Here is a 25,640-nt window from a genome sequence, read left to right as displayed (position 1 = left end):
CATCATATTACAAGCCAGGGGCCTCGAGGGCTCGAATACAAGAGCTCGATCATAGACGAGTCAGCGGAAGCAACAATATCTGAGTACAGACATAAGTTAAACAAGTTTGCCTTAAGAAGACTAGCACAAACTGGGATACAGATCGAAAGAGGCGCAGGCCTCCTGCCTGGGATCCTCCTAAACTACTCCTGGTCGTCATCAGCGGGTAGCACGTAGTAGTAGGCACCTCCGGTGTAGTAGGAGTCGTCGTCGACGGTGGCGTCTGGCTCCTGGGCTCCAACATCTGGTTGCGACAACCAGGTAGAAGGGATAGGGGGAAAAGAGGGAGAAAGCAACCGTGAGTACTCATCCAAAGTACTCGCAAGCAAGGAGCTACACTACATATGCATGGGTATATGTGTAAAGGCCATATCGGTGGACTGAACTGCAGAATGCCAGAATAAGAGGGGGATAGCTAATCCTTTCGAAGACTACGCTTCTGGCAGCCTCCGTCTTGCAGCATGTAGAAGGGAGTAGACTGAAGTCCTCCAAGTAGCATCGCATAGCATAATCCTAACCGATGGTCCTCCCCTCGTCGCCCTGTGAGAGAGCGACCACCGGTTGTATCTGGCACTTGGAAGGGTGTGTTTTATTAAGTATCCGGTTCTAGTTGTCATAAGGTCAAGATACAACTCCAAGTCGTCCTGTTACCGAAGATCACGGCTATTCGAATAGATTAACTTCCCTGCAGGGGTGCATCACATACCCCAACACGCTCGATCCCATTTGGCCGGACACACTTTCCTGGGTCATGCCCGGCCTCGGAAGGTCAACACGTCGCAGCCCCACCTAGACCAACAGAGAGGTCAGCACGCCGGTCTAAACCTAAGCGCCCAGGGGTCTGGGCCCATCGCCCTTAGCACACCTGCACGTTGCGAACGCGGCCGAAAGCAGACCTAGCCTAGTGGCCTTCCAGTCCAATCCGGCGCGCGCCACTCAGTCGCTGACGTCACGAAGGCTTCGGCTGATACCACGACGCCGGGATACCCATAACTACTCCCGCGTAGATGGTTAGTGCGTATAGACCAAATGGCCAGACTCAGATCAAATACCCAGATCTCGTTAAGCGTGTTAAGTATCCGTGAACGCCGACCAGGGCCAGGCCCACCTCTCTCCTAGATGGTCGGAACCTGCCCTGCCGCTCCGCCTCAAAACTCCACTCGCGGGTGCTCCTCAAGCCGACCCGTCTTTGGTCACCACATGTATCATGTATAAAGTATATAGTATATACCCGTGATCACCTCCCGAGTGATCACGGCCCGATAGTATAGCATGGCAGACGGACAAGGATGTAGGGCCACTGATGATAAACTAGCATCCTATACTAAGCATTAGGATTGCAGGTAAAGGTAACAACAATAGTAGCAAGGACAGGCTATGCATCAGTATAGAATTAACGGGAAGCAGTAACATGCTACGCTACTCTAATGCAAGCAGTATAGAGAAGAGTAGGCGATATCTGGTGATCAAAAGGGGGGGCTTGCCTGGTTGCTCTGGCAAGAGAGAGTGGTCGTCAACACCGTAGACGTACTGGGTAGCAGCGGCGTCGGTCCCGGTGTCTAGCGAGAGAAGAGGGGGGAGAAACAATAAATATTTAAGCAAACAGATGCATAGCGATGCATGACATGACAAGTATCGGTGCTAGGGGTGCCCTATCGCGGTATGAGGTGATACCGGTGAAGGGGGGAAACATCCGGGAAAATATCCCCGGTGTTTCGCGTTTTCGGACAGATGAAACAGAGGGGGAAAGTTGCGTGTTCGCTATGCTAGGGATGCGTGGCGGATAAACGGGCTGCGCATTCAAATTTGTCTCGTCGTTCTGAGCAACTTTCATGTTGAAAATATTTTAATCCGAGTTACGGATTAAAAGATATGATTTTCTAAAGATTTTATTAATTTCTGAGATTTAATTAATTATTTAATTAATTCGAAAATGATTTAATGACATCAGCATGATGTCATGCTGACATCGACTGTCAACAGAGTTGACTTGGTCAACCTGACATGTGGGTCCAGGGGGGACCCACCTGTCATCCTCTAATTAGGTTAATTAGGGTTTAGGTTAATCTAATTACAGTTTAATTAAACTTAATTAATTCCTTAATTAATTAACTAATTAATTATTATTATTATTATTATTATTATTTTATTTATTATTTTTCTTCTTCTTTTTTTATTAAAACGTTCTGGGGGTGGGGCCCCGTTGTCATAGGGCCACTGGGCCTTAGCGGATCGGGTGCGCCCGATCGGGCGGTGCGGGCGCAGGGACACCCGCACGCGAGGCCACCAGGGGCGAGGCGGGGCGCCAGAATCTGGCGAGGTAGGGGGGAAAGGGGCGGCCAGCTCCGGCGAGCAGCGGGGCCGGGCAGCAGGGGGCTGTGGCCCGTGCGGGGAACGGCGGACGCGACGAAGCAGCAGCGGGCCGCGGCGGACAGAGGAGCAGGGGCGGGCGACGAGCTGCAGCGAGCAGGCGATCGCGGGACCATGGACACGCATTGGCCGGTCGGGAACGAGGTGCGAGATGCGGCCACGGGCGAGGGTGAGCGCGGCCGGATCCGTTCGATGCGGTGGTCGCAGGCATCAGCGAGCAGCGGAGAGGAGAAGAGGAGGCCGAGGGCCTCACCGTACGGTGTAGGGGCTAGGCAGCGGGTGACGAGGAGGAGGACGGGGACGACGTGCTGCGCGACGGCGAAGTCCGGCGGCGTCCGGGACGGCTTCGGGCGACGAGGTCGGGGTCGAGGCGGCGATGGCGGGGCGGCGCCGGGAGGAAGCAGAGGCGCCAGGAGGCCGGTCGGGGGGGGGGGGGGGTTGAGGAGGCGGTGTGGGGAGGCGATGAGGAGGCGCCGGCGGAGACGGGCAGCGCCGGCCGGTGACGGGGCGCAGGGATGAGGCAGCGGGGTCGAGGCGCCGTCTCCCCCGATCCAGATCGGGGAGGGGCGAGGGAGACGCGCGGGGGTGGGACGAGTGGGGGAGAGTGGGGATCGGGTGGGGGTTAGGGTTCGGGGGGGGGGGGGGGTGGCCTTGTAGGCCAAAGAGGAGGGCCGGCTGGGCCGGCCGGTTGGCCCAGCATGGTGGGGGGGCTTTCTGTTTTTTGTTAATTTAGTTTTTCTCTTTTGTATTTTCTTTTCCTTTTATTTATTCTTTCCTGCTTTATTGTAGTTGCATTTTATTTTAGTAAAACATACACTTAGTATCTAAATTAGTATTACAACCTAGTCCATAGTCACAAAAAGTCTAGACCCCAAATAACTTAGTTTGACATTTTATTAATTATAAAAGTTATTCAAATTATCATTTTTACTACTGTTTTATTCATCTCATAGTATTTAAACATTTTATACATGTGTGGTTTTCCCCCATAATTATCTATGCAATATTTGGTTCACTCCAAACATTTTAGTTTTAATATTTGAAAACTTTTATTGTTTGCCTATTTTTGAATTTGAATTTGAATCGGTTTCGAACTAACTCGAGATTAGCAACTAAACGAGGTGACGTGGCATCATTAACGTGAGATTACTGTAGCATGATTATCCGGGCGTCACATGCTCAAATTTGTTGTACTCGGCTTTGTAAATGTCCTGACGAGCTGTCTTAATCTCACTAGTGCCCTCGTGGTAAGTGATGAGAGTGGACCAAATTTTGTGGGCTGTATCTAGGTGTGCAACACGCTCATGCTCTCTCCTATCCAAACCTGACAAGAGAATGTTAATAGCTTTGGAATTATTTTCAACATCAACTATATTCTCAGGACCAACACGAGCAGGTATTGCAAAATCTCGCACAACAATTTGCCATATTGCATAGCTTTGAGCTTCAAGAAATGTTTTCATCCGAGACTTCCAAAACGGCCAGTCACTCCCAGAGAACAGCGGAGGACGTGACAGGTTCGCAAATGACTCCATGGCTCAAGAGCTGATTAAGGCTACAGATGAGCCGACCGGGCTCTGATGCCAATTGTAGGATCGAATGCCGGGAGTCAGAAGGGGGGTTGAATGACGACCTTGAAAAATTTAACCTCTTCAATTTTGCATGATAGTTACGGAAAAATTATGATGCTCGGAATAGAGGAATACGCAGCGGAAACAAAATATGCCTGTCAAAACAGACTGGAACTAGTCCAACAATACTCAAATCTTGACTTGAGAGCTCAAAGAATAATAAGCACCGGAAAAGTGTACTGGAAAGATTAGTGCTTAATTAGACCAAGAGGTTACACGGCAAGGTTATAGGCTAATCAAATGGGAGCTACTTAACCCAAAAGAGTAACACGCACTAGCACAAGACACTAGTACTTAACGTGCACGTACCAGCAGAAACTTTTTCAATGGAGAAGAACTACACTGCCTGGAGCTGATTTCACTTGTCAGGAACTCTAGTCACCTGTAGCGCATAGAGCTGCAAGACTACCAACAACTGAAAACCACGATTATACCTCTGCAAAATTGCACAAACCAATTCTGCTATTTGGAAGTCACACAACAGCTAGAAGAGGATAAACTGAATCCTAAGACGGTCGCTCCCGGCGGCGAGACAGAGAGCAGCAGGTGCTCTTCCCTTCCACCACGCATACAAGAACTTCCCTAGAAACTACTGCGACCTCAAATTGAATCAAAAACAGGGGAAGAACTCAGTATGAACTCGCACAAAATAAATCACGAAAGATAAACTCCTGCACCATCCTCAAGAACCCATGAATAAATGAATAACAACCAGATTCAAAGCTAGGGATGGATGCACATGAATTTAGACATGATTTTCCATCAAGGAAACCCCATTATAGCCAAGGAATCACAGAGACAAAATTAGTATAGCAGAAAAACGAGATTTGCAAGGACAAACAGCAGACCTCGACAATAGTAAGGCTGGGAACAATTTTAGGATTTATTTCTCAGATTTCTGGAGTTACAAGCCTCTCTCACATAGGCTAAATCCCACACAGGAAGCTCTATATCAAATGTGCGACGGCTGCTCTGTTTTTCTCCTCATAGCGGCGGCTCCTCTGTTCGTGCCCACAAGGGAAAACCTAGCAGCTCATATATAAGGCTGGATCAGCCTTCCACCGCCATTGAATGGGCCATGGTTCCCACCGAATGGGCCAAGCCCAAAACACTAAAAGAAATAGCCATTTTTACTTAGCCACTTGTAAATAACATTTTCCACTCTTAAGCAACACCACAATCACTCTCTTGGTTTGCTTGTTAGTGGATTTTGGTAAACATACCAAAATAACCTTCACTTGACATGGTCTTCTCCTTTGCCTCCATATAGTCCTTGTCCAAAACTTGTGCGTTGCTTTGAGCCGCACGATCCCGCACAGCATCCATGGTCACATCTTAGCTCTTCAAGCCTTATGCCAACCATCCTCGTTGTCGACTACCGCCGCACTCACTGGAACCTGCACACAATGGAAACAAGCAACTATTGCGAGCACAAACTTCCTGAGCTTGACCCAAGTCAATCCAAATTAACAGTTTAATACAATCAACACCATCCAGATAAGTCACATAAAATAGATCACGTCCTTGATCCGACAAACTGTGATTTTCAAACTTCATTAAAATAACTTTCAAAGCGAGCAAAAGCATTGGCAATATAATCATCACAAAATTAAGGGTATCACCACATGGACTCACAACCTAAACATCATTAACACATCAACTATCTCTATAATGAGTGATAAACAAAAGGTGTGGTGAAAATTAAAAAATTCCTTATATGTGTGTGATTACAACATTGTATCTTCTGTCTTAACATAACATATATGTTGTTTTTTGTGATGTAGGGTTTGATTAGAGCAGTCAGAGAATTGTTCCCTGACTCTGAACATAGGTTTTGTCTCAGACATCTCTATCAGAACCTGAACTAGCTTCACAAGGGAGAAACAGTAAAGAATCACTTGTGGGCATGTGCAAGGTCAAGCAACACTACAAGATGGCAGCAAAACATGGACAGGTTCAAGGCAGATTGTCCTGAAGCACATGCTTGGTTAGATGAAAGAAGCCATCTGAGTATTGCAGAGCTTTCTTCAGTGATTTTGTCAAATGTGACATACTTACAAACAATTCTTGTGAAGTTTTCAATAAGTAATTATCTTACCTTCTTCTCTTTACTATTGCTTATTAAATGTCTAGTGCTTACTTCTGTTTATGGACCTTCCTACTAATTAGGTGGATATTAGAAGCTAGAGAGCTACATGTCCTGTCTATGTTGGAGAACATTTCTTGCAAGATAGGGAAAAGATATAACAAAATGCAAAAGGATGCTCTACAAAAGTGGACTGGTCAGATTTGCCCAAAGATTAGACAAAAAGTTCAGAAAAATGCAGATTATGCAGCCAACTGCTTTACTACTGAATATGGACAGAGAGGAGGAGGTGCACCTACAAGAGGCAGCAGAGCAGGAAGAAGGGGGGGAAGGGGAGGAAGGGGAGGAAGAAGAGGTAGAACAGGACCAACATATGTAAACACGTCTGGCATAAGCATGGATGAAGAGGAGATCAACAATACACAACCAGCACCACAAGACTGAGATCATGCTGTAATTCAGAAATGTAGTAGTTCCAAAATGAACTTGCTGTAGTTTCAAAATGAACTTGTTCTTTTAGTACTGTCCTGTGTAGTTACTTTTGGCGCAACTAATTCTTTTGGATGAATTTGTTCTTTTAGTACTGAGAAATTTTAGTACTGTTCTGTGGTAGTTCCAAAATGAACTTGTTATTTTAGTACTGTTCTATGTAGTTACTCTCTGCAAGATAATTTCTCTGTGGTTTCTGCTCTTTTGTTAAATGAGATATCTCTTGTCAAATCAATTGCATATACTGGTAGTGCAACAACAATTGAATTTCATGCAACATCCTCACATCAGTCACACATCATAAATAGATCTCTTACATAAAATAGGTTCACAACCAAACAATAGTCTTACAGACATATTCTCACACTGGCACACAACAAACATACATGATACATTGCTGAATAAAAGAGATGCATCATCTCTGTCTCATCTACATCCTAAACAGAGCACCTGCACGGCCATCGGACCCTGGCCCTGCAAAACCATGTCCACCACCAATGTATGCCCTCTCTGCACCATCTATTGTACTAGGATAACAAGTGAAAGTGTGACACCGAGCGCTGTTCGATTCTTCGTCATAGTCATAAGTAGGCGACTACTGTGTTAAGATAGGGCTGTGATCTATAACCTTCAAAACATGGATCTTCAGAAAATGAACAACTGTTGGCTTCTCATCTTTCAGACGACTACTAGGCGGTGAAATTGGCATGTCAGAGTCAGAGGTTGGGTCATCTTGTCGTAATTCAGGCTCTGGCAGATCCACTTCATATAATTTAGGCAATTTGTTTGGGTTCTTCATCCACGCTTCAACAACGACGAAGCACCGATCAGTGGGCTTCAACATCTTAACGAGATCGCCGCCAAGACTGCTAACAAGGTTGGTAACGAATTCGACCTCCCATGCCTCTTGCGGGAGCCCATCAAAGCTCAACCTTGTCAAAAACTTCATAGACGACTCCTCGCCACCCATCCCACGATGCCACCAGCAAAACTGGATTGTCTCGCCGCCGACAGTAAGCTTGCGGGAGTGGTAGATGAGCATGCGAGTGCAGTCGTCGCCGGACCGAAACCGTACAAGAAAATCCGCCGGAGGCGAACATACCTCAACCATGACGTCCTCGCGGCGGACGCCGCATTGCGCCTCCAAAGCAGCAACCACCTGTGCCGGCGACATGGGAGGCCGGTTGCCTTCCACTGTACCCACCAGGGCACGACCGCGTAGCTTCTCCTCTAGCCGATACATCCCAGCCGTGCGCCTCAGCACACAGCGACCGAGCTCAGGCTGCAACTCCGGCTCGTCGTGCCTCCAGCCCTCCGCCGGGAAGAAGATACTACCCTCCCTGTTCTCCGGCCGCCAGCTCTCTCCCTCATACTGGTCCATCTCGAGCGAGGTGACAAGAACGGCGACGGCTGTGGCAGATCTGGAGAGAGGAGAAGGTGAGATCGAGAGAGAGCTAGGGTTTTCCCCGAATCGGGCTGAATTGGGGATTTTGACCAGGGAGAGGATGCACAATTTGCAAAAAAAAAACCTTCACAATGATCCTGACAGTGGGCCATACGCTAAGTCAGCAAGCCACGTCGGCCCCGTAACGGCTCGCAACAGGGAAGTGACCCATTCGCTCATAAAGCAAACCAAACTGACCAATTCTCCACATTTTCAGACTTGTGTGACCAATGTGCTCATCTCACGAGAGTTCAGTGACGAATGGTGCGTTTATCTCTTTTTTCGCCTCTTGGGGGGCTACCGGCGCAAAATATAGCCTGGGAGTGGAAAGCTATCCACTCGTTGCGCCCCCCCAACCACCATGCAAACAGCGGTGGCTAGCGAAGCTGGACGGGGCGAGCAGGCAGGGAGCAAGGCCGGCGCGGAGGAAGCCGCGGGAGGCGGAGCCGGCGCGAGCCTTCCAGTCGGCGTGCGGGAGGCCGGCCGGGCGAGCGGCGAGCGGACGGGGCCGGACCCGGCGCCGCTGCTGGAGCCTGGAGCCGGACAGGGCGATGGTGAGGTACGGCGCCGGCGCGCGCACCACAGTGTCCCGTGAGGTCTCGGATGAGCGGAGACGTGGCGTCCTCCCCGCGAGCTCCGTCGCCCGCCCCGTCCTTCCTCCTCCGCCATGGCCGTCGGGGGCATGAAGACATCGACGCCACCCTCCTTCTCATCCGGCTCTTCCTCGTCGGCGGGTGCTTCTTGGACGGGTGTAGGAACTCCCGTGGCCGCGTGCGCCCGTGGCCGCCCCGGCCTTGCCTGCTTCGGCCTCGCCCATCCCGGCCTTGCCTACTCTGGTACGCGGTCGTGCGCGCTCGTGCGGCTGCGGAGCCCGGCCAACACACCCGCGAGCAACGCACGCATGCACGCGGCGGACAGCGACGACCAGCACGCGGGGAGCAGGCCAGCCGCGCCGGCCTCTCAGCGCCGGGGCCCAGGAGCAGCAGCAGGACCACGCGAGCCGGAGGTAGAGCTGGAGCTGGAGCGCCTGGCGAGCCGTGCCGTGGCGTCCTCGTCCTCCGCCGCGCCGTCCTCGTCCATGTGAGCAGCCGACCAGGGCGAGCTGGAGTTGAAGCGCCCGTCGAGCTGTGTCGTGCCGTCCTTGTCCTCAGCCGCATCTTCGTCTTCCGCCGCCGGTGACACGCTGCTCGAGAGGGCCCTGACCGTGGCGAGCAGGCGGCAGAGCGGGTGCAGCTCGGGGTAGCCAGCAAGCAGGTCGTGGGCAGCGGCCTCGATCGCGCCGGCCTCGAGCGCGAGGAGTGTCAGGGCGCGAGGAGCGCCCGCGGCGGCCTCGAGCGCGAGGAGTGCCCGGCCTCGACAGTCCGCGCGGCGTCGCGCAGCGCCCGCAGCACCTTCAGGAAGCCGTCGTCCCGCTCCCCTGTTGGAAATATGCCCTAGAGGCAATAATAAATTAGTTATTATTATATTTCCTTGTTCATGATAATCGTTTATTATCCATGCTAGAATTGTATTGATAGGAAACTCAGATACATGTGTGGATACATAGACAACACCATGTCCCAAGTAAGCCTCTAGTTGACTAGCTCGTTGATCAATAGATGGTTACGGTTTCCTGTCCATGGACATTGGATGTCGTTGATAACAGGATCACATCATTAGGAGAATGATGTGATGGACAAGACCCAATCCTAAGCCTAGCACAAGATCATGTAGTTCGTATGCTAAAGCTTTTCTAATGTCAAGTATCATTTCCTTGGACCATGAGATTGTGCAACTCCCAGATACCGTAGGAATGCTTTGGGTGTACCAAACGTCACGACGTAACTGGGTGACTATAAAGGTGCACTACAGGTATCTCCGAAAGTGTCTGTTGGGTTGGCACGAATCGAGACTGGGATTTGTCACTCCGTGTAAACGGAGAGGTATCTCTGGGCCCACTCGGTAGGACATCATCATAATGTGCACAATGTGATCAAGGAGTTGATCACGGGATGATGTGTTACGGAACGAGTAAAGAGACTTGCCGGTAACGAGATTGAACAAGGTATCGGGATACCGACGATCGAATCTCGGGCAAGTATCGTACCGCTAGACAAAGGGAATTGAATACGGGATTGATTAAGTCCTTGACATCGTGGTTCATCCGATGAGATCATCGTGGAACATGTGGGAGCCAACATGGGTATCCAGATCCCGCTGTTGGTTATTGACCGGAGAACGTCTCGGTCATGTCTGCATGTCTCCCGAACCCGTAGGGTCTACACAATTAAGGTTCGATGACGCTAGGGTTGTAAAGGAAGTTTGTATGTGGTTACCGAATGTTGTTCGGAGTCCCGGATGAGATCCCAGATGTCACGAGGAGTTCCGGAATGGTCCGGAGGTAAAGATTTATATATAGGAAGTCCTGTTTCGGCCATCGGGACAAGTTTTGGGGTCATCGGTATTGTACCGGGACCACCGAAAGGGTCCCGGGGGCCCACCGGGTGGGGCCACCTACCCCGGGGGCCACATGGGCTGTAGGGGGTGCGCCTTGGCCTACATGGGCCAAGGGCACCAGCCCCAAGAGGCCCATGCGCCTGGGGAAACCCTAAAGGAAGAGTCCCAGCAGGGGAAGGCACCTCCTAGGTGCCTTGGGGGGGGGGGGGGAGGACTCCTCCCCTGGCCGCCGCCCCCTTGGAGATTGGATCTCCTAGGGGCTGGCGCAGCCCCCCCTTGGGATCCCTATATATAGTGGGGTAGGAGGGCCTCTCAAACACACCTTATGCCTTTGGTGCAGCCCCTCCCTCTCTCCTAAGTCCTTCTCCTCTCCCGTGGTGCTTGGCGAAGCCCTGCAGGATTGCCACGCTCCTCCACCACCACCACGCCGTTGTGCTGCTGTTGGATGGAGTCTTCCTCAACCTCTCCCTCTCTCCTTGCTGGATCAAGGCGTGGGAGACGTCACCGGGCTGTACGTGTGTTGAACGCGGAGGTGCCGTCTGTTCGGCACTAGGATCTCCGGTGATTTGGATCACGACGAGTACGACTCCATCAACCCCGTTCACTTGAACGCTTCCGCTTAGCGATCTACAAGGGTATGTAGATGCACTCTCCTTCCCCTCGTTGCTAGTCTCTCCATAGATAGATCTTGGTGACACGTAGGAAAATTTTGAATTTCTGCTACGTTCCCCAACAGTGGCATCATGAGCTAGGTCTATGCGTAGTTTCTATGCACGAGTAGAACACAAAGTAGTTGTGGGCGTTGATTTTGTTCAATATGCTTGCCGTTACTAGTCTTATCTTGATTCGGCGGCATCGTGGGATGAAGCGGCCCGGACCAACCTTACACGTACTCTTATGTGAGACCGGTTCCACCGACTGGCATGCACTAGTTGCATTAGGTGGCTGGCGGGTGTCTGTCTCTCCCACTTTAGTCGGATCGGATTCGATGAAAAGGGTCCTTATGAAGGGTAAATAGCAATTGGCATATCACGTTGTGGTCTTTGCGTAGGTAAGAAACGTTCTTGCTAGAAACCCATAGCAGCCACGTAAAACATGCAAACAACAATTACAGGACGTCTAACTTGTTTTTGCAGGGTATGCTATGTGATGTGATATGGCCAGAAGGATGTGATGAATGATATATGTGATGTATAAGATTGATCATGTTCTTGTAATAGGAATCACGACTTGCATGTCGATGACGTGACAAGATGATCATGGAGCCCCATGATGGAGATCAAAGGAGCTATATGATATTGGCCATATCATGTCACTATTATTTGATTGCATGTGATGTTTATCATGATTATACATCTTATTTGCTTAGAACGACGGTAGTAAATAAGATGATCCCTCATTAAAATTTCAAGAGAGTGTTCCCCCTAACTGTGCACCGTTGCGACAGTTCGTTGTTTCAATGCACCACGTGATGATCGGGTGTTTGATCCAAACGTTCACATACAACGGGTGTAAGACAGATTTACACATGCAAACACTTAGGGTTAACTTGACGAGCCTAGCATGTACAGACATGGCCTCGGAACACAAGAGACCGAAAGGTCGAGCATGAGTCGTATGGTAGATACGATCAACATGAAGATGTTCACCGATGATGACTAGTCCGTCTCACGTGATGATCGAACACGGCCTAGTTGACTCGGATCATGTAATCACTTAGATGACTAGAGGGATGTCTATCTGAGTGGGAGTTCATAAGATGAACTTAATTATCCTGAACATAGTCAAAAGGTCTTCGCAAATTATGTCGTAGCTCGCGCTTCAGTTCTACTGTTTAGATATGTTCCTAGAGAAAATTTAGTTGAAAGTTGGTAGTAGCAATTATGCGGACTAGGTCCGTAAAACTGAGGATTGTCCTCATTGCTTCATAGAAGGCTTATGTCCTTAATGCACCGCTCAGTGTGCTGAACCTCGAACGTTGTCTGTGGATGTTGCGAACATCTGACATACACATTTTGATAACTACGTGATAGTTCAGTTAAACGGTTTAGAATTGAGGCACCGAAAACGTTTTGAAACGTCGCGAAACATATGAGATGTTTCGAGGGCTGAAATTGGGATTTCAGGCTCGTGCCCACGTCAAGAGGTATAAGACCTCCGCCGATTTTCTTAGCCCACAAACTAAGGGAGAAAAGCTCAATTGTTGAGCTTGTGCTTAGATTGTCTGAGTACAACAATCATTTGAATCGAGTGGGAGTTGATCTTCCAGATGAGATAGTGATGTTTCTCCGAAGTCATTACCACCAAGCTGCTAGAGCTTCGTGATGAACTATAATATATCAGGGACATATATGATGATCCTTGAGATATTCGCGATGTTTGACACCACAAAAGTAGAAATCAAGAAGGAGTATCAATTGTTGATGGTTGGTGAAACCACTAGTTTCAAGAAGGGCAAGGGCAAGAAGGGATACTTCATGAAACGGCAAATCAGCTGCTGCTCTAGTGAAGAAACCCAAGGTTGAACCCAAACCCGAGACTAAGTGCTTCTGTAATAAGGGGAACAGCCACTGGAGCAGGATTACCCTAGATACTTGGTAGATGAGAAGGCTGTCGATAGAAGTATATTGGATATACATTATGTTAATGTGTACTTTACTACTACTCCTAGTAGCACCAGGGTATTAGACACCAGAGATCATCGTGGAACATGTGGGAGCCAACATGGGTATCCAGATCCCGCTGTTGGTTATTGACCGGAGAACGTCTCGGTCATGTCTGCATGTCTCCCGAACCCGTAGGGTCTACACACTTAAGGTTCGATGACGCTAGGGTTGTAAAGGAAGTTTGTATGTGGTTACCGAATGTTGTTCGGAGTCCCGGATGAGATCCCGGACGTCACGAGGAGTTCCGGAATGGTCCGAAGGTAAAGATTTATATATAGGAAGTCCTGTTTCGGCCATCGGGACAAGTTTCGGGGTCATCGGTATTGTACCGGGACCACCGGAAGGGTCCCGGGGGCCCACCGGGTGGGGCCACCTACCCCGGGGGCCACATGGGCTGTAGGGGGTGCGCCTTGGCCTACATGGGCCAAGGGCACCAGCCCCAAGAGGCCCATGCGCCTGGGGAAACCCTAAAGGAAGAGTCCCAGCAGGGGAAGGCACCTCCTAGGTGCCTTGGGGGGGGGGGAGGACTCCTCCCCTGGCCGCCGCCCCCTTGGAGATTGGATCTCCTAGGGGCTGGCGCACCCCCCCTTGGGATCCCTATATATAGTGGGGTAGGAGGGCCTCTCAAACACACCTTATGCCTTTGGTGCAGCCCCTCCCTCTCTCCTAAGTCCTTCTCCTCTCCCGTGGTGCTTGGCGAAGCCCTACAGGATTGCCACGCTCCTCCACCACCACCACGCCGTTGTGCTGCTGTTGGATGGAGTCTTCCTCAACCTCTCCCTCTCTCCTTGCTGGATCAAGGCGTGGGAGACGTCACCGGGCTGTACGTGTGTTGAACGCGGAGGTGCCGTCCGTTCGGCACTAGGATCTCCGGTGATTTGGATCACGACGAGTACGACTCCATCAACCCCGTTCACTTGAACGCTTCCGCTTAGCGATCTACAAGGGTATGTAGATGCACTCTCCTTCCCCTCGTTGCTAGTCTCTCCATAGATAGATCTTGGTGACACGTAGGAAAATTTTGAATTTCTGCTACGTTCCCCAACATCCCCCTCCTCCGGCCATGCTCTGCCACGGCCGCGCAAGCCCCTCCCCGATCCAGCTGTGTGTGGTAGGTGGTGGGGCGATGCATATGAGGAGGGAGGAGAAAGAAAAGAGAGAAAGGAGAGGAGAGGAGAGAGAGAGGGGCTGGCAAGTGGGCCGATGCATGCGAAATAGAGCGTCGGTGCCCTCAGCTGCGCCCCAGCTTTGTGGGTTTGGGTCGGGACTGCCGGCCGTAATTTTGATGAAATCCGGCGCTTTTTGAGGTTCTGGGGGCATGACTGGGAGAAAAAACACGCGCCGGCCATGAAAAAGGCCTCCTGGGGGGCTGTTGGGGGGCCTAGTGGAGATGCTCTTACTAGCTTCACCTCATGAACATCTATATTCTATAGAGACCTTCACTGGCAACCCGGTGACTCACCCACAGAGTTGATGCCGCGCCAGCCAGTTTCAGCCTCGAAGGCCTCAGCTGACGGTGACACTAGGTAGGGCCTCCATTGAGAGCCACCGCTTGCAGGGGCACCCGATCGACCTCCTCCCACCCACCCCGGCTTATTCAGATACACCATTGTATTGCAGCAATGGTGGTCTTTTCTAGGCAGTGATGGTGGCCTTATTAACGTCCGTTCTTTCCTCTCGGTTCTTTTCCTGCAGGCAGTGCCATCCTCGTGATCAAACTATGGTTGTGTTCCCGAATCAACTCCATGAGCCTAGGGCTGTGTGAGCCAAGTTTTTGTACGTGAGCTGCAGTTGGGATCTTCTTTGATCGTTGATGTGAGCCCACTCCAAGAGAAGTTTTGATATGTATTTCCATTAGAGATTCAAATATACTTTTTTTCTTGATGCAACAAATAACACAACATGTCATGCTGCAGCCGTCTTCGAGATTTAATCCCCTATACTGCCTTTCCAAAATCTATGTCGACAAGGCATTTGATCAAAATCCAAACAGGTTGAATGTCTATTTGTTTGTGCAGAATAATTTTGTCTACACAACAAGATATTTATCTATTTGATCAATGACCATCTTCTCTACCTCTTTAATAGGTCACACATGTCACAATCTCTCCTATCATGGTTTGCGTCATAAACTCATAGCATGGTACGTTTTGGCCCTCGTAGCTAGATTTGGATAGGGTAAAGATTTGAGTCTGGTACATGCTGAGCAAACATCTATTGAAGTATGCAGAAGTGCAAACCAACGAACAACAAGAGAGGTATGTATCAGACATCAGAATATGCAACACGGGTGCATCTGCTGAATTGTATTTGTTGTATTTATTCCATATTTTACTAAGTGCAAACCAACGAACAACAAGAGAGGTATGTAGCAGGCATCAGAATATGCAGCATTTTATTACACTAATCATGCATACATTCTTAAGCTTTTGTTATTTGTCAGTCATAACAAGGAAAAGCTCGGTACAAGCACTACCAAGACACAAGGATTACACCTTATATTTTAAATCATCCTCTTATTGTTTTAGATAAATAAACATACATATTATGTCATCTCAGTATCATAGACAAATTTCTATCCATTAGTATCTGTAATAAATTTTATAACTAGGTGTCATAGTGTTGTCCACAACTATACTCCATCACTATGTCTATTATTATATGATCACATCTATAATTTAGCTTTATAGTATTACATCATGTGCCTATGAAGTCCCGCAGTAACGCGCGGGGTATCATCTAGTTCTCTCAGTTGCAGTATCTCGAAATTGGTGTATGCGACAGCTATATGTGAAGAACGCATTTTTGCATGGTGTTCTGGAAGAGGAAGTCTTTATGAAGCAACCTCCTGGATATGAACATCCAAGGTTAAGGCGGCATGTTTGCAAGCTTGACAAGGGCTTGTATGGGCTAAAGCAAGCATCTAGAGCTTGGTACTCTCGGCCATCCTCAAAGTTACAATCTCTTGGTTCTGTTCCTTCAAAGGGGAACACCTCATTGTTCTTTTATCATCGCCATGGCGTCACTATTTTTATGCTTATCTATGTTGATGATATTGTTGTCACAAGCTCGTCATCCAAAGCAGTTGAAGCTCTTCTCAAGGATCTGTGCATGGACTTTGCACTCAAGGATCTAGGCAACCTTCACTATTTCCTTGGGATTGAGGTAAAAAGTGTACAAGATGGAATTGTGTTGTCACAGGAAAAATATGTTCAGGATATACTTCAGAGAGTAGGCATGAAAGGATGTAAGCCATCTGACGCGGCTTGAAGCTACGTCGGTATTTCCCTAAAAAGGAAGGGATGATGCAGCACAACAGCGGTAGGTATTTCCCTTAGATATGAAACCAAGGTTATCGAACCAGTAGGAGAACCAAGCAACACAATGTAAACAACACCTGCACACAAATAAAAAATACTCGCAACCTGACGTGTAAAAGGGGTTGTTAATCCCTTTCGGGTAGCGGCGCCTCAAGATAGGCAAACGAACGTGAGATAAAATTGTAGTAGATTGATAGATTGAATGCCAAATAAAATAAATAAGAATAAAACGCAACAAGGTATTTTTATATTTTTGGTTTAATAGATCTGAAAATAAAAGCAAAGGAAAAGTATATTGCAAGAGCAAATAATATGAGAAAGAGACCCGGGGGCCGTAAGTTTCGCTAGTGGCTTCTCTCGAGAAAAATAGCAAACGGTGGGTAAACAAATTACTGTTAGACAATTGACAGAACTTCAAATAATCATGACGATATCCAGGCAATGATCATTATATAGGCATCACGTCCAAGATTGGTAGACCGACTCCTGCCTGCATCTACTACTATTACTCCACACATCGACCGCTATCCAGCATGCATCTAGTGTATTAAGTTCATGGAAAACGGAGTAATGCAATAAGAACGATGAGATGCTGTAGACAAGATCTATCTATCTAGAGATAGACCCCGTCATTTTATCCTTAGTAGCAACGATACATACGTGTCGGTTCGCCTTCTGTCACTGGGATCAAGCACCGTAAGATCAAACCCACTACAAAGCACCTCTTCCCATTGCAAGATAAATAGATCAAGTTGGCCAAACAAAACTCAAATATCGGAGAAGAAATACGAGGCTATAAGCAATCATGCATACAAGAGACCAAATTAACTCAAATAATTTTCAGGGATATAAAAAGATAGATCTGGTCATAAACTCAAAGTTCATCCGATCCCAACAAACACACCGCAAAAAGAGTTAGATCATATGGATCTCCAAGATACCATTGTATTGAGAATCAAACAAGAGAGAGGAAGCCATCTAGCTACTAACTACGAACCTGAAGATTCACAAAGAACTACTCACGCATCATCGGAGAGGCACCAATGGAAGTGGTGAACCCCTCCGTGATGGTGTCTAGATTGGATCTGGTGGTTCTGGACTCTGCGGCGGCTGGAAATTGATTTTTGTTGACTCCCCTAGGGTTTCTAGAATATTGGGGTATTTATAGAGCAAAGAGGCGGCCTGGGGCGCACCCGAGGTGGGCACAACCCACCAGGGCGCGCCTGGGCCTCCTGGCATGCCCTGGTGGGTTGTGCTCCCCTCGGAGCACCCCCAGGCGCTGCCTTGGCCCATTGGGTGTCTTCTGGTCCATAAAAAATCTTCGTAAAGTTTCGTTGCATTTGGACTCTGTTTGGTATTGATTTTCTGTGATGTAAAAAACATGCAGAAAACAACAACTGGCACTTGGCACTATGTCAATAGGTTAGTACCAAAAGATAATATAAAATAACTATAAAATGATTATAAAACATCCAAGATTGATAATATAACAACATGGAACAATAAAAAATTACAGATATGTTGGAGAGGTATCACCGTCATCTACACCTATATCTACCTCTGAAAAATTGTCTCTCCATGATGGAGAGGTGCTTGGCGCAGAGGACTCCACCAAGTACAGAAGCATTGTAGGGGCTTTCCAGTATTTGACATTGACTAGGCCAGATATTTCATACTCTGTTAACAAAGTTTGTCAGTTCTTGCATGCTCCTACTAGTGTACACTTTACAGCGGTGAAAAGAATACTTAGATATCTCCAAGCAACACGAAGTCATGGACTTAAACTTGGGAAGTCAGACTCCATGCTTGTAAGTGCCTTTTCAGATGCAAATTGGGCAGGATGTCCTGATGATAGGAGATCAACAGGAGGATTTGCAATTTTTCTGGGAAGTAATTTAATCGCATGGAGTGCTCACAAGCAAGCCACTGTGTCTATGTCTAGCACAAAAGCTGAATATAAAGCCTTAGCGAATGGTACTGCAGAAGTTATCTGGGTACAAAATATGTTAACTGAATTGGGTATTCGGCATCCTCAGGTAGCATCACTTTGGTGTGATAATCTTGGTGCTATGTACTTGTCTGCTAATCCTATCTTTCATGCTAGGACCAAGCATATAGAGATTGACTATCACTTTGTTCGAGAAAGGGTAGCCAACAAACTGTGAAATATCAGGTTTATACCTACTGGTGATCAAGTTGCAGATGGGTTTACCAAACCTCTTTCTTTAAGACAACTTGAATGCTTTATACACAATCTCAACCTACCTAGTTGTGATTGAGGGGGAGTGTTAAACATTGTAACCTGCGGTATTGTATAAACTGTATGGATAGACTTGTATTCTGTATAGGTTGTTAGGCTGTTGTGATTGAGTCCTTCGAGGACAATCCACGTCATGTAAATCTCCTCTGTAACAACCAGGCTTCGACCCTATATTAACACGCAATGCGTCCCTTTTAGGCATACGCTTAACCTACTTTTCACACTTGTCACATGACTCTCCACCATTATCCCTGATGTCTTCACCATCTCCACCTCCAGTGATTCCTACTCATCCCTCATTTTGTTTCCATTACACTCGCCGTCCACGTGTTTTGGATGCGTCCACTGATGCGCCATCTACTTCTGGTGTGCCGTCTTCCTCTTCTCAGCCGACTTATGATCTTTGGGCTCGAACTTGTCCTCCTCCTGACCGCTATTCTCCTTCCTGATATGGTCTTTCAGCTATACTTGATCCTACCTATTATCACGATGTTGTTGTTCATCCTGAATGGCAGCTTGCGATGGCAGAGGAGGTTGCTGCACTTGAGCGCACTGGCACGTAGGATCCGATTTTTCTTCCTCCCCGTGATCGTCCCATCACTTGTACGTAAGTGGATTTATAAGATTAAGACTCGCTCTGATGGTTCTCTTTAGCGTTATAAAGCTCATCATGTGGACCGTGGCTTTCAACGGGAGCATGGTCATGATTATGGTGAGACATTTCCTCTTGTGGCCCATATGACCACTGTTTGAACACTTCTTGTTGTGGCCTCAATTCGCCATTGGTTTGTGTCTCAGCTTTATGTTAAGAATTCCTTTCTTAATGTGAGTGGCATGAGGAGAACCACCTGGATATTCTATTCCCGATGGCATGGTTTGTCATCTTCGTTGCTCTCTCTATGGTCTTAAGCAAGCCCCCACGCTTGATTTGAGTATTTTGCCTCTGTGGTGATGGCGGCCGGTTTTTCTCCCAATGCTCATGATCCAACATTGTTTGTCCGCCTTTCTGCTCGTGGTGGCACTCTTCTTCTATATATTGATGACATGATCATCACCGGCGACGATCTTAAGTACATTGCCTTTGTTAAGGCCCGTCTCAGTGAGCAGTTTCTTATGTCTGATCTTGGTCCTCTTTATTACTTTCTTGGGATTGAGATTTCCTCCACCTCTGATGTCTTTTTTATTTCTCAAGAAAAGTATATTCAGGATCTTCTTGCTCATGTAGCTTTTAGTGATGAGCGCACTTTTGAGACTCCTATGGAGCTTAAGGTTCACCTTCGTGCTTCTGATGGTGAGCCCTTGTCTGATCCGACTTGTTATCGTCATCTTGTTGGGAGTCTTGTCTATCTTGCTGCCGCTCATCCGGATATCTCCTATCCTATCCTATCCATATCCTAAGTTATTTTGTTCCTTCTCCCACTTTGGTTCACTATAATCACCTCCTTCATGTTCTACGATATCTTCATGGCACGATCTCTCACTGTCTTTTCTTTCCTCATTCCACCTCCAGGCCTATTCGAATGCTACCTGGGCTAGTGATCCTTCGGATCGTCGTTAACTATTTGCTTATTGTGTCTTTCTTCGTGGTTCTCTCATTGCTTGGGAGACGAAGAAACAGACCGCGGTTTCCCATTCAAGTGCAGAGGCTGAGTTGTGAGCTATGGCTCTTCTCACGGCAGAGGTGACTTGGTTACACTGGTTACTCAAGGATTTTGTGTTTCTGTTACTACACCTACTACACTATAGTCAGACAGTACATGTGTTATAACTATTGTGCAAGACCCGGCAAAGCATGAGCTTACCAAGCATATTAGTGTTGATACTTTCTTTGTGTGCGCTAGTGTGCATGACCATGTTATTGCTCATACTGTATGTGTCTTCCGGATTACACTGTCGGACTTCTTCACGAAGGCTCATACTAGAGTGTAACATGAATTTTACCTTTGCAAACTCAGTATTGTCGACCCATCATGAGTTTTTTTGGGGGGAGTGGGGTGTTGTTCCAGTTATATTTATGATGCCCTTGGGCTTTCTGTATTTTGTGTTTTGGCCTCCCACATGTACTTGTATTATGGCTTTGGACTCTGTATAATACTAAGTTGCTATTCCTAAAAAACGACTTAGAATCGATAACCCAGTAGTAGACTGGGACCTTCTATCTGCCGCATTCTACGGCAGACTGGCGGGGATTTGCACAACGCAGTCTTCGCATGGGCCGGCCCACGCAGGAGAAGCCAGCGGTGTAAAAACAACGAAAAATGCGGTGGATTAGTGCGAATTCAAACTCGCGATGCACCACTAGTAGACACATGTACCTAGCCAGTGGAATTGGTTAGCGCTAGTAATGAGTATGCAGTGCGAATTATTTAGTACTAACTATATAGACAATTTTGAATATTTCCCTTTTTTCAAACATTTTGTGAAAAATCTAAATACTTTTTAAAAAATTATAAGCAAGTTATTAAAAATCACGAACAAGTTTGGGAAATTTTGTGACCAATTTTGGGTTTCCAACCAAAATTTTAAAATGGCAAGATTGTATGAATTTGTGAACAAATTTTGAAAACAGGAAAATTTATTAAATTTTGATCAATTTTTGACAAACATGAACAAGTTTGTAAAAGAGCTGTACAATTTTTGAATGTGCGAACAAATTTTTAAAAAGGACATTTTTTAATTTGTGAACAGTTTTTTGAAAACATGACCATTTTTTGGAAAAAAGGGGACATTTTTTTCATCTGTGAACAAATTTTGAAACCCTGTACAATATTAGGAATGAGCGAACATTATTTGAAATTTGTGAATATATTTTTATTTGTGATCAAAATTCTAAAATAGAAGATTTTTTGAAAGGTGATTTTTTTTCAAATATGCAAACTTTTTTTTAGAAAATTAAGAACAGAATTTATGAACAAAAATTAATAAAAGAAACATTTCTTCAATTTTTAAACAAATTTTGAAATTCTGAAAAACTAAAAAGAAAAGAAAAAAGGAACTAGAAAAATGAAATAAAGAAACAAAAAAGAAAAAAACAGAAAACTAGTGAAACCGGTTAAGGAAGCTTCTAGAAGGTTCCCAAAACAGGATACTGTAGCATGTCCGTTATGTCATAATCGGGCCGGCCCATCTAGGTCGCTAGGTCGCTCGCCTTTGTGGAAATCAGCGACAACTTAACACAATGAGCGTGCGTTAGGAAATTCCTAGTAGACTGACCATTTAACACAGGTGGTCGTAGCCACCGCACATATCCCTAGGGTATCGTTTCTGTTCTTCCATTCCTTTCTTCCTTCCTCTTCTCTCCCCAAGGAATGAGGGCGCCGCCATGGATAGCTAACACAACTCAGCTATGAAGAGAACAAACAAAAGGAAGGAATTACTTATAAAATGGAGGAAATGCCTATAAAATATCTTGGTATGCCTGTTTCTGATAATAGAATTAGAAAAAAACATGGGAGGGGGTAGTTGACAAAATTGAGAAGGATGTGCTTGTTGGCAAGGTAAACTCTTGGGAATCATTAGGATTACTTTAGTCCAGGCCTGCTTGACTAACATTCCTCTTTTCATGATGTCTTTCTATCCCATTCCCGTGGGCATTACCGAGAAAGCTGATTTTTATAGAGCTAGGTTAGTTTGGTAGGAGGATGAAGACAAACAAAATTCTGGTGAATTGGAAGACCTGTTGTAAGCCTAAAGACTTTGGGGAGTTGGGCATTCTTAACCTAGAAATGATGAACAAGGCTTTACTGGCCAATTTTTTTTGGAAAATGGAAAATGAAAATGAGCTCTGGCAAAATGTTTTGATGAAGAAATATGTCCCTGATGGGTGCATTTCCAGAACCAAACATAAAGCTGGTGATTCTCAGTTCTGGGCTAGTTTGCTCAAAGTTAAAGATATATTTTATATGTTTGCCAAAGAGAAACTAGGGGATGGAAAGACATATAAAGATTCTGGATGCCTATCCCATGCTATATTCTCTATGCTTTGATCACAATATCACTGTAGCCGAAGCTCTGCATATTGGGTGGAGGGGTTTCAAGTTTAGAAGGACCTTGTATGGGGATACCTTAGAGCTACAGGACAGCTTAAGAGCTAGGTGTGAGATAGTTGAAATGGGAACAGGTAGATATAGAGTTGAGTGGACTTTGACAGCTGACAAATAATTTACTGCCAAGTCTTTATATAGGTCTCTTATTACTAATGGGTGCAAATTCCCACAGAAGTTCTTGTGGAAAGTTAAGGTTCTAGCAAAAAAAGTGTTTTTGTGGCTAGTGAATAGGAAAAGTGTTCTCACTGAAGACTCTCTGCTTAGGAGAGGTTGGATAAGAAGCAAACATTGTGTATCAATTGCTCTGCGGCTTCTTTGGTCTGGAGTCTGATCAAATGAACTTTTGATTTGAAGACTACTCCAGTTAATGTGGAAGAGTCCTTTCGGAATTGGCTTAAAAACTTTCATAAAAATGAAAAGAAGATGGTTCTAGTAGGGATTTCAGGTGTTTTATGGGCCCTATGGAAATGCAGAAACAATGTGATTTTTGGGCATAAAAATTACAATGATCCAATGACTCTGGTTTTGCCGAGTTGCAACTGGATTGTTGGATGGGCTATTTTGCAGATAAAGAACACAAACAGTGAGGTGCTTGGAGCAAGGCTTCTCGAGCGAGCAGTAAATGAAGTCTAAGTCTTCTCAAGGATGAAGATACAATGTGTTGTGGATGGGTGACTGAAAAAAGGACTTTCTTCTTCTGCTGCTGCTTAGTCGGGCTGTTTTGCTTTCTAGTCTTATTTTGGTTCTCCAATGGTCGTTGTTTATTACTGTCTTATGTTTGCTTGTAGTTTGTTTTGGATTTGGATTCTATGTCCCATGATGTGTTTTGTTGGTTCCGCTTGTGATCTTCTCTTTTGGTGGGAGCTTCTTTATGATGCAATGGCACTCCATAAAGTAAGTGGAGCACGAAACACACCTGACCCTCCACTTAAAGGGTATATTGAACTTTTCAACTAATATTTTATGGCCCTTTGTCCCGATTACCAATCTGAGCGTATGCCAATGTTTGTCATGAACAGACATACCTCGCCCCTCCTTCCCAAATGAAACAATCGTAGGTGATCTTAATTTAATTGGTGTAATACCTAATTTAACTGGTGTACTATAATGCGTTGATCCCTAATGAAATAATGGTAGCGGAAATCTAATTTCTAGCTTGAAACAAATTAAAAAGAACCAAAATAGTGCAGCTTGAAAAACTAGTTTCATGGCACTCCAAAAATATACAGCTTGTCAAGTGGTGGACTACTAGGTACCGATCAACCAAGCATGCTTTTTGAGCATATGCATGCTTATCTACGTACAGAGTAAACTAACAGAAAATTAATCGGCAACAACAGGCCTTGAAACGACCCAACTACAGAAACAACCGGGCTACAAAATCGACCAAGTGGAATCACTCTCAAGCAAAGCATGTAATCCTTACAGTGGCCAGCGAGGGTGGAGCATGGGGGGAAATATATGGTGCACCGGAGTTTGTGGTGCTACCAATGCACCGAACTTATATTGTGCTTTTAAAATATTTAAAACATTCAAAAAAAATTAAGCACACTCATACAACATCAATGTAGGTTGTCACAAAATTTTAAATTAAAATTCAAAACATAACTAGAAAAACAAAAATGACAAATTCAACACTGAATAGTACGTAACATAAACTGGGCTCTAGATTTGGCTCGTTATCGCACTGATGTCAAATTTGTCATTTTTGCATCTCAAAAAATATTTCAAAATTGTATATGAAATTTTATGACACCATACATTGATGTTGTGTTAACATGCTAGAATTTTTTCAGATTTAAAAAATATATTCTATGGCATCCGGTGCACCGGTAGCACCACAAGTGCGGGTGCACTGGATACATTCCCTGGAGCATGGAAGCAAGCAGGGCTGATCATGGAAAATATCTGGTGCTTGTAAATCAAGATAAAATAAATATTTCAAAAAACGAGATATTTTTCTAAGAAAAATAAGGCAGAAATAGGAATATTGGAATAAAATATTTTGTAGTTTCTGGGCTAGCTGGTGGTATAAAGAACCTATAAAAATAAATATAAATCTTTATCTTTATCTTTTTACCTACTAATAAAGCGGCTATTGCTTCTGTCGGGTTCACCGTCATCTATATTACCCAAGAAGTTGGCAAAAATTACCCACCAATGCCATCCGTAAGTGGCAAACAAAAACTTTTCGTGAACGAGGAAAAAACGGTTTCGTATTTACCCTGAACTCTTTTTTTTTCTGAAATAACTAGGGAATTTTATTCAAAGTTCAAAACCTCCGGGATACAAGCAATGTCTGGGAGATTCCCTAGTCACACATGGCGACCCACCGAAAGAGACGCAGCTCCTTTTGCTATCGAGTGGGCCTCAAAATTATTATCTCTACGCTCAAAACGGAAAGAAACTGTAAGAAAGTTATTCCTACTAACAAGAATTTCCGGAGCATAAACCGGTGATGCATTATTGTTGATGTTCGAGATCACTTCAAGGCAGTCCGAGGCTATCACCAGATTTTGAAAATTCAAATCCCGAGCTAGTGCAAGAGCTTCACTACATGCATGCGCCTCCAAACTTGCAGGATCAATCAGGCCATCAAAAACCACAGCTGAAGCTCCTAGCGTGCTATCCACCGCGGCTGCTACTCCTCTCTCCCCCGAACTCTTTTGTCCGTACCGATCTCGTGGCTCGCGCGTGGCTTCACGGGCTTTAGCCCATCCATCGTTCGCAGCCTGTCCTATGGCCCAACTTAGCAGGCTTGAGGAGGCAAAAACATTAGCTGCAGAAGGGGTCGAACTCGTGAGCTTCCATCAAAAGTGTATGTCAGCAACCACCTGAGCTATGCTATGCTTT

The sequence above is a fragment of the Triticum urartu genome, chromosome 1A (assembly GCF_056163025.1).
Source record: "Triticum urartu cultivar PI428250 chromosome 1A, HENAU_Tu73, whole genome shotgun sequence".
Classification (NCBI taxonomy): domain Eukaryota; kingdom Viridiplantae; phylum Streptophyta; class Magnoliopsida; order Poales; family Poaceae; genus Triticum; species Triticum urartu.
The sequence above is the reverse complement of the archived record's forward strand: the minus strand, read 5'-3'. Positions refer to the sequence as shown.